This window comes from Hydra vulgaris, chromosome 12 (assembly GCF_038396675.1).
Source record: "Hydra vulgaris chromosome 12, alternate assembly HydraT2T_AEP".
Taxonomy (NCBI): Eukaryota; Metazoa; Cnidaria; class Hydrozoa; order Anthoathecata; family Hydridae; genus Hydra; species Hydra vulgaris.
This window is the reverse complement of record NC_088931.1, coordinates 71,658,568-71,677,661: the sequence shown is the minus strand read 5'-3', so window position 1 is coordinate 71,677,661 and position 19,094 is coordinate 71,658,568.

Genomic DNA, 19,094 nt, shown 5'->3' with positions numbered 1-19,094 from the left:
ATCCTTATCTTATTTCTTTGAATAAGGAACATAGAAAAAAAAAATATGTTAATTTTTTCTAATTTTGTTGTGAAAATAAAGAACCGACAACACTTATGTTCTGTAAGCGGTATTCGAAGCTCACTGATTACGAGGTTTAATAAACACTTAAGGCTATTGAAAAAGAGTCTAAAAATGGTCGAGTAAAATATAAATATATATCTACTTTTTGCAATTAAATTTTGCCGATGCAAAATTACAAATTTTGCTTAATTAATTTTAAAAATGGCATACTTCAATAAAACAATTCGATATGGCAGGCATGACAATAATATTTATCACAGGCTCTTAGGTAAACTTTACCTTTAGTTAAAAATTAAGAACCTCTTATATTTGAATCAAGAAAAGATTGGCTAAAACAATGAAACTTTTTATTTAATAGAAAACCTAAAAAACAATTCTTTATTTTAACATAATTATAAACATATAAATGTTAGGAGATTTCTCCATGTCTGGAAGTTCTCAAACGCTAAAAAGTTAGCTCAAACGAGGATGCATTATCTCAAACGCTAAAATACTAGATCCGCAACCTGTTATTAACTACACTTCAACTTGATGTAATATCTGAAAAAGTATAATAAAATACATATTTCTATAAATAACCTTTTAAACTCACATTTAGTAGTCTTAACTTTTAGTTAATGTCGTAAAAAGACTACATAACCCCAGTTATTAATTTCTTTTTAAAATCAGTTATAACAGCAGGAGCCAGAGAAGGATTGTTGAGCGAGTTAAATTTTGATCATCACTTCACTAACAAAAATAGCTTTGTTATATATATTTTTTTTCTTTTAATTAGGCGTTTAATAGTAAAATAATTGTTTGTAAATTCAGTACATTTGTAGACATTTTTTGTGTAAAATTTGTTTAATGACATAACTTGTATCAAGTGTTTATCAATTATTTAAAACACACTAAATTTTTTATATTTAAATTACACAAAAATGGCAATTTACATAATTCTAAAGAAAAAGTTTAAATAAAGAATTATTGCTTGACAGCTATTGCAAAATGTTTTGTTTTGGCTTTTAGAGATGAGAAGCAGAGAGTTTCTAGTAATAAAACTACCAATTATTTTTAATGATCGACACTAAAGGTAAGCTAAAGCTGTCTATCACCACACAACATCACAACAATAGCACATACCATAAGATATTTTGAAGTATTTTTTACATTACGCTAAATATTAACAGACATAGTGTTTCCAGAACAAACAAAAAAGGCTTAACAACACAACCTTGCTCTACACCAGTAATACCATTTGGCACTAAATGCTGCCGAGCTACACCACAACTTAGCTGCCAAGCTACACCACAACTTAGTAACATATTTTACTTATTAAAGTATTTGAACTCAACAGATTTTACTTTAAAATCTTTGCACTCAAGGGATGTTTACAGTTAAACAATTTATATAAGTAAATCAAAAATTAGTCAGCAGCTTGTATAACTTCTTATTCATGGTCATTAGTAATTGTGGTATCAAGAAATACCTAAGAGCTCAGTAACAACATAGAGGATTCCATTAATGAGTCCTTTATTAATAAAACCCTCATTAAAGAGAGAGCCAGCTAATTGTTGCCCAGGTTATTTATTAAAATTACATACTACCAATTATAATGAGCATGGTAAAAGTTATTAAGTTATGCATTTACATGCATAACTTAATAACTTTAATTTTATATTTTAATTGAAATACAACTTTATGCATTTACATGCATAAAGTTGTATTTCAATTAAAATATAAAAAACACTAATCTTCTTTGGTTAATGATGTTGATGGCCGACATTGTTAAAAGTTTCTCAAAGTTTGGCATACTGATCTTCTCCATAAGCTTGCTTTTGAAGAAGATCTGCTTGCATATAATGTACATATACTTGCAGCAATAAAGTCATCTTCGAACACCAAACTCTTCTTCATTTCCAATAACTTCAAAGGTATCAGAAGGTTCTATCCTTGGTCCAATGTCGTTTCTTATCTACATTAACTCCACAACAAGACTCAGTTATTTACTACAAACAACTATCGCAATACTGTCAACATTGCTATATTAATAAATAGCAACCATTCACTGAGTCCTTTTCTTTACAACTTCTTTATTATTGTTCACTATTATGACCTCTCATGGAAACCATGGATACAAATCGATTGCAAAGTTAGCATCTGCTAAGGTTGCTTCTTTTTATTGTGCTTGCCGTTATCTTTCTCATGATTCCATTCTCTATCTCAACAAATCTCTTTTTGTCGCTGTATGCAGCCCTCGTAATTAGGTTTGGCATTCTGCAATGCCGACCTCGTTTCTATATTTTATGGTAAGACCTTTGTTACAAACTTTTTTTGCCAAACTGATGCCAACCTCTAAAAGACTGAGGCTTGCAAATTATTCCCGACCTCATTTTTCTTAATTCCAAGGGTTGTATATACAATACTGTTGTCATATTTGGATTGGTGCTTCAAATGATACTTTTTCTATTCAAGACAAAGTCCAGAAAACTTATTGTAATCAGCAGGAGCTTTCCTCCCATCATTTACCAATGATATTGTTACCATAAACTGATAAGAAATTTAATTTGTTATGTAATATTATTGATAGATAATTGACTATATTGTTGGTATGTAACTGTCAATACTTACTATTATGCTGATCAAAATAATTATATTTGTTTATTCAACATCTTTATTCAACAATAAAAAACATTTAATTTGATACAATTTAATGTTACCCACATGTCAAAGTAACCCCTCACCTCACCTTGGTCTCGGCCTAGCTCTTTACCTTGAAAATTTTGGCCGAGGCCTTAGTTTTAAAAAAAAAATGTATAAAATTAAAGAATTTAAAGTTTTCATTCTTTATTTTAATGTATTTTTGTTTTTGTCTTTCATATATATCTACAAGTACATTTTCTTAATGACTTTGTTTAATTCTGTGCATAACCTTGGTTTATTTTAACAACATTTGGTTTTATTGTCACAGCAATTGTTACCAACGGTTTTGTTAATAACTGGCCTTAACATACAGCAAAAACTTTAGTCTTTAGTCTTGAAATTGTTTGCGTAGGCCTTGGCCTTGAAACTCTTATTCTTGGCCTTAACATTAAAACTATTGGGCTTGCCTTGTAACTTTTAGCCTTGGTCTTGGCCTTGACCTTGCTACTTCTTGCCTTGTTAACAACTCTGCCCACACTCCCCTAACATGGTTTACGGGGGCAATTTACGGCTCTCGCAAAAGTATAATTTTTCTCTCAAAAGTGCTATTACCATTGTAACTAAAGTGAAAAATGCAAAGTCATTTTTATAAAAAAAAAACAAATATTAATGCATATTAAACTACAATGCTTTTTAAAAGACATTTTTCTTTTTTACTATCGGAAAAACCTTGTCTTGTTGAGATACGTTGCCTCCATTTTCAAAACATTTTAAGAAGCAATTTTTTAGGCGAAAAAATCTCAGATTGCTAATGCTTGTAATAGGTTTAAAAAAATCTTTTCCCTTACTGATTCCTTTAGATTGATTACGAACATTTAAGCAATCAAAAAAACTGTCTATATAATAGCAAAGTTCTGCAGTGGCATGCAATTCTTGCGGATAATAAGAAAAAATAACATTTGAAACAGATTTGCTAAAAACTTGACATGCTAAATTAACTCTTATTCAAATCAGGAAAACTACAATAATTTAGATCTGAATCTCCAAGATCAACATATCCAATTAGGTCACCAGAATTTTATCAAATACTAAATCAGATTGAACTTTAATTTCATCAAATGATAATACAACAAATCTTTGATGATCTTTTAGCTTAGATGATGTTTTTATTAGTTCTTCTGTAACTTTGGAGTTAAAAACAGCAGAAAGTTTAATTGCGTTTTTATAATCCCTTCAAGTCCTGGAACTACAAGGGGTTGAAATATTGGATGTTCTTAATTCATCATAAGCTAATGCAGATTTTATGCAAAGCGATAAACAAAATCTTATAATTATAGGATGATACTTGACGGCATTAGGATGACAACAGGCAGCTTTTTTTTTCCATCTCAGAAAATTTCATGAAAGTTTTTCTGCATTTAATTCCATAGCAATTGCAATACCTTTTTTTAATTCTTCACCAATTACAATGCTTTTATTCAATGTATCATTTTGCATATTACACTGAGCAAACTGAATATTTAACTTTTTGCTTTTTCAAATTCGTATTTAAGAATAAGGGTTTGACAAGCTAAACATTGATTCTGTGCTTTAATACAAACAAAACAGTCAGATAATCTCAAATAAGTCTTTACTTCAGGTAGCGAACCATCAATAATGTGATTAAAATTGGTTTAACATGCGACTTTATGTAACAGCAAATCAGGAGAACTTAAATTTCTAATAATAGGTATGCGTAATTTTGGCTTTTACGGAAACGTAAAGTAACGTTTTTTTCGGCCAAAATCTGTGCCATGTTTTTTTTTTGTTTTTTTTTTTAGGTGCCCCAAGAAGTCCTAACGGTCTTGTCACAGAGCACCGCGGAAGTGCATTTAACCAGGAAGTATACGCCTCCTTCCTTACCGTGACGTGAAAATATGTCCAGAGCTCGTTTCGAACCAGGATCTCCTGCTTATAAAGCAAGCGCTCTAACCACTGCGCCACGGCCACACAAAGTCTGTTTTGTATTAATGCTATAGTAACGTGTTCAGTGCATGGGCATACACTAAACACGTTACGCAAACCTAGTATTAGAAATTTAAGTTCTCCTGATTTACTGTTATATAAAGTCTCATGTTAACCCAATTTTAATCACATTATTGATGGTTCGCCACCTGAAGTAAAGACTTATTTGAGATCATCTGACTGTTTTGTTTGTATAAATGGGCAGAACCAATATTTAGCTTGCAGGATTTTTTGATGTTTCAGAGAGGACACTTTCACACATTGTGTGAAATTTTCCGACCCCCCAAAAATGTAAATTTTTGGTGTAAATTTTGCATGTTCATAACTTTTGTAATTTACAATATTTTTCAATGAAATTTAAAATCTGTCGATAAATTCAAATTTAGTTTAAGATAGTAAAGTTGGAAATTTTAAGTGCCCTTACGTTTGTGCAGGGGGGCAAACGTTTTAGTCCTTTTTTTGTTCCCAGGCCTCTGCCATCCCAAATTTTTGCATAGTCTACTCTATTCCTCTTGGCATAGGTATGAACATACTTAAGTTTGGAGTTTGCACAATGTATGAAAGTGTCCTACCTAAAGCATCAAAAAATCCTGCGGACACCTATGGTTTAGTGGTCTGTGTTTTTAGAATTTGATATTGACTTAGATATAGTAGTAGAATAGTTGAACTTTTTTTTGGTTATCTTTATTTTTATAGTTGCTTACGTTTTAATTGACTTTACTGTTGTTAAAAACTTTGTTGTTGATTAAGCCTCAAGCTTTTAGCCAAGACATGTCGGTTCATTTTTTAAAACTACTTGCAACTATTAATAAACCTTTTTTCTTGCCACCTGCCAAATTTTATCCATAAATTTGGATGCTTAAGTACACTTCTAGGACGCTCTAGATGGCTATTTTGTATATATATTTCGGCAAAATCAATCCAAATTAAACAGGGAGTAGAGGGGGGGGGGGAGAAAGAGCACATTATGTTGTTACCACACTAATTTGTTTATGTTGTTTTCACATATAGTTAACATAAAAATAACTTATATCACAAAAAAAAATCATTCATCAATTAAATTATTTTCATCTTGTAGTAAATAAATGCAATTTTTATTTTTTTATCACTAATTTTATTGTCAATAAATCTTTATTAATTAAAAGCATTGGAAATACTATTTCAAATATAGTAAAAGTTAAGTGTTAGTTAAGGTTGCCCATAATCTAATAATTTAAATTAATGATTAACCTAACTTGAAAGCTTAGATTGATGTTTAATATACTTTTCAATAACTTATTGACTAAATTATGGTTAAGTAACTTACTGCTTGAACTTATAGTAATACTTATATAGTTGTTATTCGTTGAAACAGTTAGTTTTTTTGTTAATATATCTATATTTCGTATATCTGTATTTGTTATATAAAATACTTGTTATTTGTTATATAAAGTTATATAAGATACTTGTTATTCGCTTCTCTTAAAAAAGTCAATCATAGACTAATATCTGCAGTTAAATTATTCCTTGTGTAAATTTTTTTTAAATTTTAATTCCAAGTTGTCGTTTTTTTGTAGTGTTACTGAAATGGAAGAAACACAATAATGGGGATGACAAAAAAACATCTTTGTCCGTTTAGATCATTATCTTGTCAAGCAATTATACACAACTTTTTTCACCAGACTATAAAGTTGATATTGAAATATTAAAAAAAGTGTAGCACAGAATGACAAGGATGACAAAGAACATAAGAAGTCTGCGGTACCAATACCATTTACAGACACTTTAACAACATTTTTAGAAAGAAGAGAATTTAACAACATTGCCATTTTAAATACTTGATCTTATTCAAGTATTTAAAATTTTCAATAAAATCAAAAAAGTAAAATTTTTAAACAAATAAACTTTCTCAAATTCACACAGAGGCCACAATAAGAAATACAGTAGAGAACAAACCAAGTTTATACCAAGACACGAATTCCTTATAAACAAAACTGCAAATTTATGGAATTTGCCGTCGGAAGTTGTCAATTTAACAAACGTAAATATTTTCAAAAACAAATTAACCGTATAATTAGGGCTGTAAATCCTGGCTCGTGTTTGTGAACGGCTCGGTGATCGGCTCGACAAGAGCTCGTTCATGTTCGGCTCGAATGGTGAACGAGCCGGGCTTGAACAAAAAATTAGGCTTGTTTATTAAACGAGCCGGGCTTGAACATCATAGGCTCGTTCATATAGGCTCGATTAAAGCTCAAATATATATATATATATATATATATATATATATATATATATATATATATATATATATATATATATATATATATATATATATATATATATATATATATATGTATATATATATATATATATATATATATATATATATATATATATATATATATATATATATATATATATATATATATATATATATGTATATATATATATATATATATATATATATATATATATATATATATATATATATATATATATATATATATATATTTATCCAATGCAATGAGAGCAAGACTTATATTTGTGAAAATGTAATTTGAACTATTAGAGTGCAGTGTTTAATAGGAATTATTATGTTTGTGAGAGTTTACATTATGTTTGAACTTTGAACATTAAGTTTGAACATTGAACTATTAGATTTGTGGGATCTTGTTTCATTATGTTGTTTATTTGAATGTTTAATAGACTGTAGGATTGTTTATGTTGTTTGTTGATTTGGACTTGCATTATTTACAGAAGAGCCTTTAACGAACAATTTTTTTTACTAAACGAGCTTTAAACTAACAGGTTATAATAATTATTTCGAGTTTTAAACCAGTCGAGCTCGAGCAACATGTAAAACGAGCCGAGCCCAAACAATACTAATCCTTAACGAGCCGAGCTTGAACAAAGAATCTCTTGTTCAAAACGAGCCTGAACACTCTTAATATGTAAACGAGCCAAGCCGAGCCCTGGCAAGCTTGGCTCGTTCGGCTCGATTTACAGGCATACGTATAATTAGCATCAAAAATTAACATAAAAACTATTTTTGTTTAAACTTTTTGAATTGTCTTGTTTTATATTATCAAAAGCTGTCAAAATGAGTTTTTAACTCACTCGCTATGAATGCAGCTACAGTTTTAACTGCTATTACTATTATGTGACCCAAAAAGAAAAGTTTTTTTATGGTAAAGTTAAATATTTAACTTCTACCATTGCGCCACTTTCACAAATAAATATTGATTGAACAGCGGACAGCACTACAAGTTTTAGGAATGGGCATATACTTTTTATATTCACAAACAATGGTGAATCATTTCAAAAAACTATTCAACATGTTGTAGAGCAATATAGTCTCATATTTAGGATATTTGAACATAACTTAGGTAATGCATCTTTTAAAAAGATCACTAACTTTGGCAAAAAACTTTTTAAGGTTTGCAGACTTTAAATATTGTATTGAATTTTGTAATTAGCCTTTTATTAATGTTTATTTCTTGTCTTTAAGTGCACATTTATTACAAACTGTTTAAGATAGTTCAGATTTCACTTTTGCATATTTTTCAGTAGTCTCATCTTCTTACCATTTGATTGTTTTAACTTCAGAAACTATTGAACCTTCGACATCTGCATCCAGCCAACATTGACAAATGGGTACCGTACGAGGCCCATACGGGTCGTCAACTCGGTTCCGTATGGAAAGACCAACGGTTTCCCGCCGGATCTTGGCCGCGGTTTCCATATGGTTATGCCCGCCGGGTATCCCGTATGGGTCCCAATCAAATCCCGTATTTAAAAACCGTAAGGGGCCCATTTGGGTTTGCAACTAGGACCCATATGGGAAACCCATCTCACGAGGTTTACCCATTGCAAATCTTGCAAAACTACGTTTAAATATTTAAAATTTACAGAAAAAGCAAATTTATATATAACTTGATGGGTTTATTTCAAATTAAATAATTAAAATTACACTGTCGAAATTAAGCAAACTTTTAGAAGATTTTTAATCGTGTATTGAATGCTTTCACGGTTATCTCGCGAATTGGAAGCTTTTCCATTGTTGTTAAAACGACTTCTTTGAAAGCCACTTTACACATCTCGTTTCAATATGACCTGTAAAAAAATTAAAGTTAACTGTTAGTCTTAAATTTTATAGGTAACACATACATTATTTTTAACGTTATAAAACTCTTACGAGTTTTATAACGTTAAAAATAATGTATATGTTACCTATAAAATTTAAGACTAACAGGTAACTTTAATTTTTTAAAGCAAGTTTAGCAAATTCTAAACTTGCTTTTCAACTCTTAGAAATGAAGAGCTTCTTTCTTGCTACTCTTCCATGAAAAGTTTGTTTCTTTAAACATCGTCTCACTATTTGCACATTTACAGTTTGTCCTAGATCAAGTTCTAAATCCTTAGTCAATTTAGGAACGCTCAGCGTTGGCTGCATCTTGATTTTTCTTACCAACCAATTCTCAGTTCGTTCCGAAAGAACTTTTGGGTGGCCAGTTCTTGGTTTATTTTGAACAGAACCCTCAGTAGAAAATTTTATGATAGGCTGAACCATGAGTTTTGGCATATAAAGCATTTTTTTTAATCTGTGACAGTGATTTCCCATTTTGATAGTGAGAAACAACAAGATTCTTCAACACTTCTGGCAACTCTTTTCTAATAGGCTTCATTTTCAAAATAACCAATTTTTTATTGCACAAAATGTCCAATTGGGTTTAAAATTGACAATTTTATTAACGCTGAAAATAAAAACATTAAAAATATAAATCTAATATAAACAAAAACAACAGATAAGGGGTCGCACGAAGACTTTCGTAACATATCAAAAAACTGATTTTTCATATTTATTAATTTTTTGACGTAATTTTCTTTAAATTAAGTATTATTTCTTTTGTTATATATTAAATAAGGATAGTTAAAGCAATTTCAACAAGAACTTTTACTAATAAATACATTTAAGTGTTTTAAATAAGATGATAGGTATAAAATACTTCACTGTACAAACACTTTTGTTACCCTCTGTATGTATGTATGTATGTATGTATGTATGTATGTATGTATGTATGTATGTATGTATGTATGTATGTATGTATGTATGTATGTATGTATGTATGTATGTATGTATGTATGTATGTATGTATGTATGTATGTATGTATGTATGTATATATATATATATATATATGTATATATATATGTATATATATATGTGGTTGTATGTATATATATAGGTGGTTCATAAAACAACATTTTTCGAAAACGTCACCCCCTAAATGTGTTCTATGTTATAAATTAATGCTACATTTGAAAAAATTTTGAATAAAAAAATTTTAGGGGTTGCTCAAGACCCTTAAACATCAGTAGGGTCCCTAATATTTTGAAAAAAAAAGTTCTTTTAAAGCATATCATGTTGGGTCTCAAAAGAAGTGAAATTTTATAAAAATTTCAAAAGTAATTAAAAAAATCACCCAGCAGAAACAAAAAGAAAGCAGAATAAGGAAGAGAGAAGACAAAAAGCAAATGCTGTCCTTACCCCTAGCTGTAGCCACTTTATTCTTGATTGTGACAGTGATAGCAAAGCAACAGAAGTCAGTGACATTCCTGATGACAATGATGATTATGAAATAGAAATTTCGGTTTATCACAAAAAACTAGTAACCCAATCAACTGACTGTGAACAAAGTCCTAAAAATAAAAACCCACATATTCTCAATGAAATTTTGTCTTCTCCAGATGTATTATCCACACTTGATCGAATCAATTTATCTGACCAAAAATTCACTATATTAGCAGCTGCAATTGCTTGAGCAAGTGGAGAGGACCTCCAAAGTACACCATTATCAAGATCAACAGTCCACCGCAAACGCATCATGCACCGGTCATCAACTGAAAATCATATTCGGCAGAAATTTATGTCAAGTGAGAAACAACATATGGTTGTCCACTGGGATGGTAAGATGATGAGAGACAGCACCAACTATGAAAATCTAAAGTCCAATGTTGATAGAATTGCTATTGATGTAAATGGTCGTAATCTAGAGAAAATACTGGGCATTGTAAAAATATCATCTGGCTCTGGACTGGCACAAGCAAAAGCAACCTTCCAGTTACTGACCATATGGAATGTTGCAAATTATATTGTCGGTATGTGTTTTGACACAACAGCGTCAAACACGGGTTCCAAAAATGGTGCGTGCATCTTGCTAGAGAAGTTGATGGAGAAAAATCTTCTCTACTTTGCTTGCCGTCATCATATGGATGAAGTAATTATTGGGGAGATATATTCAGTTTTGCTTGAACCCAGCAGTGGGCCCAGCATAGCTCTATTTGAACGATTTCAGAAGTGTTGGCCAAGCATAAATTAAGCCAATTATGCTCCATTAGATGACGCCCATCTTGCTGAACCACAGCTTCAGCAACTTAGATCAGAGGCTGGCTGCTTTCTGCAACCTTTATTATCAGATGACTCTTCGTACTTACCAAGAGAAGACTACAAAGAGATGATCGAGCTGTGTCTTTTAATTTTGGGTTTTCCGTTATCAGACTATGCCACCAAGAAGTACCGCTTTCTCATGCCGGGAGCTTATCACATGGCTAGATGGATGGCTAAAGTCATCTATTGTATGAAGATATACCTCTTAAGAAATGAATTCAAGCTGACTATGAAAGAACAGAACAACTTGTGTGAATTTTGTATCATTGCTGCTCATATCTATGTACCAGCATGGATTGCCTGTCCAATTGCAAGTGATGCTCCAGCAAATGACCTGATGCTCTTCACAAGAATTAAAAGATATTCTGAGAACAATAAAATCATTTCAAATGCTGCTATGAAGAAGCTTCAAAATCACACTTGTAACCTTGGATCAGAAATGATTCCACTTTCATTATTTTCTGACAGGGTTTGTGACACAGAAAAAAAGTTGATTGTTGAAGCTATGATTCAAAGTGGAGCTGATTGGAGTGTCAGGAGTATAAAGTGTCCAGCAGCAGAATTAAACAAGTTGGAAAAGAAGCAACTTCATGAGCTTTTTACATCATCATCAACTGCTGCTTTCTAGTCACTTGGTCTTGATGTAACCATTTTATCTGGAACCGATCCAAAGACCTGAGAGGAAATTGCTGAATTTCGTTATACCAAAGCAATTGTTAAATCTGTGAAAGTTATCAATGACACTGCTGAGCGTTCTGTTGCTCTTATGAGTACATTTAATCAATCCATCACAAAAACTGAATCTGAAATGCAGAAACTAATACAAGTTGTTGAGTGCAACAGAAAACGCATTTCAGATTGCCGCAAAAGCATCTTGATGACATATGCCACTGTTGCTACAGACTAAACTTTTGATCTTGTAAATAGTGCAAAATTTGAATGTTATTTGCATTATTTAAGAAATTTTTTGAAAATGATTTAGTGTATATCATAGCTATAACCCAAGTTTTTTAAATATTGTTAATGCTTTTAACACAGTAAATTTTTATTTTCCTTGAGCAACCTCTAAATATTATTCAAAATACCTAAGATTTTGCACAGAAGTTTTTTTCAATCAAAGAAACAATATGTAAAACTGTGCAATATTTAATTCAAAAAAAATTTTTTTTGGACACCCCTAATATATACATACATACATACATACATACATACATACATACATACATACATACATACATACATACATACATACATACATACATACATACATACATACATACATACATACATACATACATACGTGCATACATACATACATACATACATACATACATACATACATACATACATACATACATACATACATACATACATACATACATACATACATACAATTATTCAATAATTATTAGTCATACAATTATTCGATGTTATCATTAGCAAATGAATTATCGGTGTTATTTTGAAACCAGCCACCAGTGTTTAGGACTAACATTCCAGACATATCCGGAACTGTATTTTGTGTTTCCAAACGCTCTTCTATGGATTTGGCAATTAACGCTACAATCATTGATTTCGAATTCTTAACTAAAGTTAGTGCGTTTGTAAAGTCATGAAGCTCAACATCTACGAATGAATACTTTCCAGTGTTGTCTGTTACTTTTGCAAGGAAACGTTTGACTGTTGGTGAAACGTTTCCTTGCAAAATTGATTCCAATGCAGATGATAAACTTTGTTCTTTCTGCTTGAGTAAAACTGAAATCTGCAGTCATGTTTTCGAGATGTTTCATATATACTCCATATTTGTCTAAAATCATCTCAAGTGCTTGAATTTTATGTGCAATCCATGGTGTTTTTATTTATTATTGTACAAGTATTTTATTTTACAAAAAGTTTTTATTGCTCAAAACACTGTTTTATAAAGAACTTTTGTTGTATAAAAAACCAGCATGTAATAAAGTATATTATTTTATAACAAGCTTTCCTAACTGTCGTAACTTTTTTTGGGATTTTTTATAAATGTTATACATTTTCAAACTGATGCTATTGACATCATTAAGCGCTTTTATTTGTGCAAATTTATCTTTTAACGCTAACTCAAGGCGATGTGCAATACACCAACCAAAAGTTACCCATGGAATTTATTTCTGAAGTAATTTACACTTGTTCTACTTCCTCTATTTACAGCTGCGCCATCAGCACCAAAACCAACTAATTTAGTTTTAAAATTTTCGATAACTTCTAATTCAAGGGATCAACTGATTTTATTAAAAACTCCTTCAGATGTTTCATATTTAAGATCAGAAATATAAAGAAAAGAACACTCAATGCATATCTCGGTCTTTCCTATCGGAGTAGGATCGAAATTGATAATAAATATAGCTTCTTTTTCAATTACAGATACATCTGTTGATGCATCAATTAAAATACTGAAGTAATTTCGTGTTTTTAATTTATTTCTGAGAATATTTGACAAACTCAATCCAATGTAATCAATAAAAGTACCACAAGTTATTTTATTTCTATTTGCTTGGCCAAACTCTACTCCACGATTTTCGTCCAAACGTAGTATTTTAGGGTATATGCAAAGCGGAAGCTCTTCTTTGGCAATAAAGTATGCTACTTCAAATTTTTTTCTTGTTAAATTTAGATCTTTCGTGGTCATAATTTTCAGGCCCGATAAAATATCAGTTTGCCGCATTTCTTTCTGAAGGTTGCTTAAGTTATCATTTCGTTCGCTTACATCCATTTCTTTACTTTTCATTGCTAATTCGTAGGCTCTTTGATGTGGCTAACCATTTGCATGATCAACTGCGGCACTGTGCTGTATCTTACAACTACCTTCATCGCTTCCCCATTCTGGCGTACATCCTTTATAAGTATCAATTTTTTAAGTATACGGACAACATACAGTGCATTTTAATGCTGTAACATAATTTCCATTATATAATATCTCTAGCCATTCATTTGCATTATATTTTGCAAGAGTAGTGTTTACCCATTTTTAAGCGGTTGTTAGATGTCACCTCACGTTAGTTATTGTTAGATGTTGCGTCACGGTAAGGAAGGAGGCGTGAACTTCCTGGTTAAATGCACTTCCGCGGTGCTCTGTGACAAGACCGTTAGGACTTCTTGGGGCACCTAAAATAAAAATTAAAAAAAAAAAAAAAAAAAAAAGATGTAATTTTCTACTATTGAGTTTTTTCTTCTTTTCAACAGGTGGTTTTAATTCCGATCCTGCTTGTGTTAAAAATGAAAGTGTTCTTACGATTCTCTTACAATTTAATAATATAAAAAATGTTCAAATTCGCAATTGTTAATTTGAAATTTATTTAAAAATAACTTATTCATTGCTATGACTTCAGAAATTGCGGGAAAAGGTTACGAGAAAAATAAATGAAAAAAAGGAGAAAATGTTCTTAGTAACATACATTAAGTTTAAATAATAGTTAAATAAGAACTCCAATAGTTACCAACGTTGAAAAAGAAAAATGATTGCACATTTTATATCTCATTTGTTTCATTTTATATCTTTCATTCATTTTCATTTAAAATCATTTTATAAACTGCTAATGTTATTTAGTTGATAATAATGTTAATGCCTCTCGCCGGCAGATGCTGAACTAATATTTAATAAAATCTTGACAATCTTTTATGAAATACTATCAAAATTATTTGTGTTATTTAAAACGCAACTTTATACTACATTATATATATTTTTAAGATTTCAATAGTAGAAAAAAAAAGCAAACGCGCATTTAGTAACTTTAAATTTGTCTATATATTAAAGTTAACTTCTCAGTCACTCAGCGTCAACCGAACAAAGAGTCTTTAAAATAGAGTCTTGGACCGCGTGGACAAATAAAGCAACTCAAACGACAATTTGTTCAAAACTGCTCAGAAAGAAACAATTTCCTCACTAACCGTGTTGACAACCCATGGAATGTTTTGTTCTCAAATGCGGTGAACACTAAGAACCTCGACAATTTCAAATACGAACTTTCTTTTTTCCGGAGTCTTAACTAATTGAAATCTAAAAAATTTATTTTCATCACAGAGGGCTTGGTGTGCGGCTCTTGGTCGATAATTTGTAAGTTTTGTTGACTACGGATAAATTAAACTAAAAATAAAAGATAAAGGTATTTTTTCATTGAAATTGGCAGCAAAAGGTAAAATGTAAAAGCAAAAGGTAAAAAAGGTAAAAAAAGAGAAAAATAAATAAAATGGTATAAAGAAAATATAAAAAAAATGTTAGAATAAAAAAATGTTCTTAGTTAATATTATATTATTATTAAAACAATAATAAAATAAGAACTTCAATAATTTATGAAAAAAGCAGTTATGGATTTCACCACCAGTAAAATGAAATTAGTCTTGATAAGTGAAGCAAAAAAGTTAATAGTTTACGTCATTTATAATACTCACTAACGAAGCGATTTAAAGTAGCGTACAAACGATAAAATTATTTTAGAAGCTTTTTTCAAAGATTTACTTATTTATGAAATTTTGGTATATGCATTTTCAAAGACATCCTGATAATTTGTCAAATGTTGTATAACTCTTTTTTTTTTCAACCGGTCAACCTTGACCGGGAAGAATTCGTTTTGAGAGGTCAAAATAGCAATATCAGTCATTTAGAGCGGTCAGTGACCGTTGACCGCCCTTTATTTTCCACGCTGCTGTAATACACGATTGGTGATACAGATACAGTGGAATATGTCATAAAGTTTAAATTCTGCCACAACAGGACTCACACTCACTGTCCGGTCACAAATCTTTAACTTGCTAATAGATTTAGGAACTCTTCGTATAATTTATATATAGGTTTAAAAGTAATATTACTATTTGAAATCATTGAAGCATCTCTTTTAGCAACGATTGAAAATGCAGATTCTCGTGGTATAGGTATTGATGACATAAAACTTTTTTTTGCTAGATACATAGTCGGTAATGATCCAGGTTTTAGTGATTTTCTGTTATCGTTATGAAGTATCATTTCTGGAAGATAATGCTTTTCAAAAATAAACAGACTCAAATTTATATCTTGGATACGATCTTTAAGAATAATGGCTATTAGATTTTTCCTCCAAGAAGTATTAAATCTATTGTTAAATGCAGGAATTTTAAATATTGAAACTCCCTTATGCCTCCTAGAAGTACTGCATCCGTAAATAGAACAATTAGCACCAGGCATTTAAAGAATTGGATAAAGAAGATGCAATTTAAACCAGCAGTTAATAGAAAAACAATCGACAAAAATAAATTTTGTGCACTCTGCGGCGCACAGGGCAATAATCCCCCCCCCCCCCCCATAAAAAACTATTGCTAGAAAATAGTTATTTAAATTATATTGCAACTAAAAACTACTAAAAGACAATAATTAATTTTTTTGTGAATAATTTTTAAGATTTATCCAATTTATACGCCTTTTCTCGAGACTTATTTTATTTTATTTATCGGAAAACTCGTTCAAAAAAGTCTCGCTTTAGTATCACTCTTTTCAGATTGATATGGGTAAAAATAGTTCAAATTTTAATTTAAAGTCATGTGTTTAACATGTTTGGTAACTATTAACAACATTTTTGACTATAAATTTTAATTTTAGATTTTCGTCAGTGAGATTGCAAAAATGTGTCATAAATTGATTTTTTTTTTATATAGTTTAATTGAGTTTAGTTTAAAAACTAAAAGATTCCACTAGGTTCCATGGTAGTTTTAATATTTGCCCATTAATAGGTATATATGAAAGCAGAAAAAATAAAAATCATTTGCTCCAACTTGCCCCAATTAAAATTAATAGTTCGTTTTTTTTTGTATTTTTTTTCTTTCCGTTTTTAATTAAAACTTGCGTATAAAGTAGCGAACAATAGTTTATTGCTTACATTCATCACACAAATAATACATTTAGTTCCTATTAGTAAAAAAACTCATGCTCAAGCAGATGGTGCTAATTATCAAGTCTCAAAAACCAAAATATGCAACATTTGATGGCTTAGTGCATGTTATAAAATTAAAACTTGCGTATAAAATAATTAACAATAGTTCTGCTAATAGTACTGCTTACATTCAAGATGAAAAGAATACATTTAGTTCCTATAAACCAAAAGTTAAGAATTAATCATGATAATACACTCGAAGCTCTTCTACGTCAGTTTTGTAGACTGGAGAGTCTATACTATGAAAGCATTAACAAACTTGAAATGATAAATCTAAAGAAAACTCTAATAACATTTAAATATTTAGACTTTTAGAACACGAGCGAACTTTGTAGAAAAAGGTAAAATCACGGAGATAAATTCTCAGATAAAAATGAAGACATTTTTATCTGAGATTTTTAATTTTAAAACATGCACTATGCCATCAAATGTTGCATATTTTGGTTTTTGAGATTTGATAATTAGCACCATCTGCTTGAGCATGAGTTTTTTTACTAATAGGAACTAAATGTATTATTTGTGTGATGAATGTAAGCAATGAACTATTGTTCGCTACTTTATACGCAAGTTTTAATAAAAAACGGAAAGAAAAAAAATACAAAAAAAAACGAAATATTAGTTTTAATTGGGGCAAGTTGGAAGATGCCTTGAGCTTAAAAATTCAGTGTGACCTTTCTGATGATCAAATTATCAAATTATTAGAAATTCATCAATAATGCATAATGCAGGTATTTATCATTCATTTCATGAAATTAAGAATGAGTGACACAAATGTTATCCTGAAGGTTTAATTGTGACAGAAACATCTGCTTCAACTCCTCTACAGGGTATGTTTATCATACTTTGGCAAGAACATTAACTTATACGGAATGTAAAATTCTCTCTGAGAATGTTTACTGAAATTGGAAGGAGGTTTAAAGGACTACTTCACTTAAAGGTGGTTTTGATGGTGCCTCCAATCAAAGTGTCTATAAACAAAAATATACTGATACAAATTTTGGTGAGGTCCAAGTTAAAGAAAAAAGTCTTTTCCAGACAGCTATTGTTCCACTTAAATTAACCATTATGAACAAAAATGCATGGTTAAATAAGAAACCCTCTAGTACACATTACCGTAGACTCCTACATCTCCGATATCAAAAAAAACAACGGAAGAATTGATAAGAAATGAGTATGAAATTTTAAAAGCAGAAATGAATAGACTAGTCAAGTTTGAAGTAAAGTTAGAAGTAGAGGAAGGCAAACCGGATGCGACTATCACATTTAAGTTCAAACTAGATTTAACCATGTTTAATGGTAAAGTGGTTAATACCCTCACTAACACTTTATCCTCCTAATCATGTAATGTTTGCGGAGCTAAGCCCAATGAACTTAATAACCCAGCATTGATCAGATCTAAACCAGTTAATGAAAAACCTTTATCTTTAGGCCTTTCTACTCTGCATTGCTGACTCAAATCCTTTGAATATATTTTACATTTAGGATATAAGTTAGGCATTAAAAAATACTTTGCCAAATCCTCTGCTGAAAAAGCATCAGTAAAAAGTAGAAAAAAGAATATTCAACATTTGTTGAATATTCTTTTTTCTACTTTTTACATTTGTTTCAAAAAATACAAGGTTGAAAATAGAAAAACACTTACACGTGAAGTTCTATCTATGTTAATACTGTAATAATGAAATAAAGCTTTTTTATTAATTTAGGTTTTCTTTTTTCGTTTTCTATATTTATTTTGTATTTAATATATTTTAATATTATTATAATATTAAAAATTTTTTGAACCCAGTTTTTCTTTTTAATTAGTATATGTTTTGGTTTGAAGAATTTGATTTTTTAAAATTAAGTCGGTCTTTGTGTGCGTAAAAGACTCTAACACGTATACGCAACACGTAGTACGACCATTAGGCACAAGAAAAATTTACATAAAAAAATATGTAGTATTCTTTTATATGGTATTATGGATCAAAGAATCTGATTTTTTTATTTAAATTATATTTTGCGTCCGTAAATGACACTTACACGCTTAAGCGCGCGTTGTACGCGT